Raw genomic sequence first — 2,416 nt, 5'->3', positions numbered from 1 at the left:
GCATTCACTTTACAAGATGGTAACTCAGACTAATGGCAGTCTAACGAATGACTAACGATAATCTTGCTGAAGCTACCTGACGTTCGATAAACAAGTGCAACGATGGACCAATACGCCAAAGCCGGAACCGGAGGTCTGCACTACGTCCGCGGGATACTGTGTTTAGAGCACCCGGAACGACAAATGAACCACTACCAGATTTCCGTCCGATTCCACAAACCCGAAAATATGAACCAACAAGTCACAGTATAGAACACCAGACAAACTAACAGTAAGTAAAACCCCAATCGATTTGCGTGCGAGGCAAAACCGAAATGTAACCAACCAGAATCAGTAACCACACGTCATTGCGGAAACAGTCGCAAAACGAGCCAAAACCAAGTACCATATGCACTGCACTCCCTCTGCAGGCCACAAGTGGCCCATCGGGACCATCCGACCGCCGTGTCATCCTCACTGAGAATGCGGATAGGAGGGGCGTGTGGTAAGCACACCGCTCTCCCGGTCGTTATGATGGTTTTCTTTGACCGGAGCCGCTACTATTCGGTCGAGTAGCTCCTCAATTGGCATCACGAGGCTGAGTGCACCCCGAAAAATGGCAACAGCGCAAGGCGCCCTGGATGGTCACCCATCCAAGTACCGACCACGCCCGACAGCGCTTAACTTCGGTGATCTCACGGGAACCGGTGTATCCACTGTGGCAAGGCCGTTGCACAAGTACCATATGAGTGACACAAAATTCATTAGGCACACAAACGCACACTGAACTCACTGTGGCGGCTCTGACGACGGTTGGCAGACTGAAACAAATCTCTTCACTGCTTTATTAATTCACAGTTGAGTAACCACACCGTCTAATCACTGAGCCAATTATTATTGTAGCTACTTCATCGTGGCCATGTAAACACAGTCTTGGATGAAATATATTTCACGTTTTCTTGCGTAGCAATAGCTCCCTCTTGTCGCTTGTTCGTTGCAGAGATATTCTTTATATAATTATAAATTACTAGCACCACATGGCTGTAATGGCCAAGGTATGGTGCATAGCCGATTATGTCTCGCACTACATTCACGTCCTGAGCGAGGAACAATGCCTGTTTGTAGGGCTCGGTGGACTCCCTAATGTCTCGTATCTTATACTCGAGACCCCAACGCGAGATATATAAAGGACACGAGAAATAGGCCGCTGTGCTCCTCCAACACCGAAGTTTTGTAAACATGGTCTCGCGAGAACTACGTCACCATTCCTCCAAAGATTCCCACGTAAATTCCCTGGTCATCTTCTTACAGTTTCGACAGGTTTTACTGATACGTTAAGAGCCTAGCAGAGTATCTCTGAATTTCTTCAATGCTTCTCGTAAAGTCTAAATGATTCAAATGGCTCTGAGCACTATGGGACTTAACATCTGAGGTCATCAGTCGCCTAGAACTTAGAACTACTTAAACCTAACTAACCTAAGGACATCACACACATCCATGCCCTAGGCAGGATTCGAACCTGCGACCGTAGCAGTCGCGCGGTTCCGGACTGAGCGCCTAGAACCGCTAGACCACCGCGGCCGGCTATTCATTGGACAAATATATTATACTAGAATTGACATGTGATTACATTTTCACGCAGTTTGGGTGCATAGATCCTGAGAAATCAGTACCCAGAACAACCACCTCTGACCGTAATAACGGCCTTGACACGCCTGGGAATTGAGTCAAACACAGCTTGGATGGCGTGTACAGGTACAATTGCCCATGCAGCTTCAAAACGATACCACAGTTTACCAAGAGTAGTGACCGGTGTATTGTGACGAGCCAATTGCTCGGCCACCATTGACTAGACGTTTTCAGATGGTGAGTGGTCTGGAGAATGTGCTGCCAAGGCAGCAGTCGAACATTTCTGTATACAGAAAGGACCGTACAAGACCTGCAACATGCGGTCGTGCATTATCCTGCTGAAATGGTTCAGATGGTTCTGAGCACTATGGGACTTAACATCTATGGTCATCAGTCCCCTAGAACTTAGAACTACTTAAACCTAACTAACCTAAGGACATCACACAACACCCAGTCATCACGAGGCAGAGAAAATCCCTGACCCCGCCGGGAATCGAACCCGGGAACCCTGGCGTGGGAAGCGAGAACGCTACCGCACGACCATGAGCTGCGGACCCTGCTGAAATGTACGGTTTCGCAGGGATCGAATGAAGGATAGAGCCACGGGTCATAACACATCTGAAATGTAACGCCCACTGTTCAAAATGCCGTCAGTGCTAACAAGAGGTGACCGAGACGTGTGACCAATGGCACCCCATACCATCACGCCGGGTGATACGCCAGTATGGCGATGAAGAATACACGTTTCCAATGTGCGTTCACCGCGATGTCACCAAACACTGATGCGACCATCATGATGCTGTAAGCA

General features: G+C 48.5%; 1 pseudogene; it reads right to left on the bottom strand.

The window, feature by feature from the left end:
• Positions 1 to 596: 596 nt before the first annotated feature.
• Positions 597 to 714, bottom strand: LOC124597518 (annotated as a pseudogene).
• Positions 715 to 2,416: the final 1,702 nt, after the last annotated feature.

Source organism: Schistocerca americana, chromosome 2 (assembly GCF_021461395.2).
Source record: "Schistocerca americana isolate TAMUIC-IGC-003095 chromosome 2, iqSchAmer2.1, whole genome shotgun sequence".
Lineage (NCBI taxonomy): Eukaryota > Metazoa > Arthropoda > Insecta > Orthoptera > Acrididae > Schistocerca > Schistocerca americana.
Note: the sequence above shows the minus strand (reverse complement) of the source record. Positions and strands in the feature narration are given on the sequence as shown.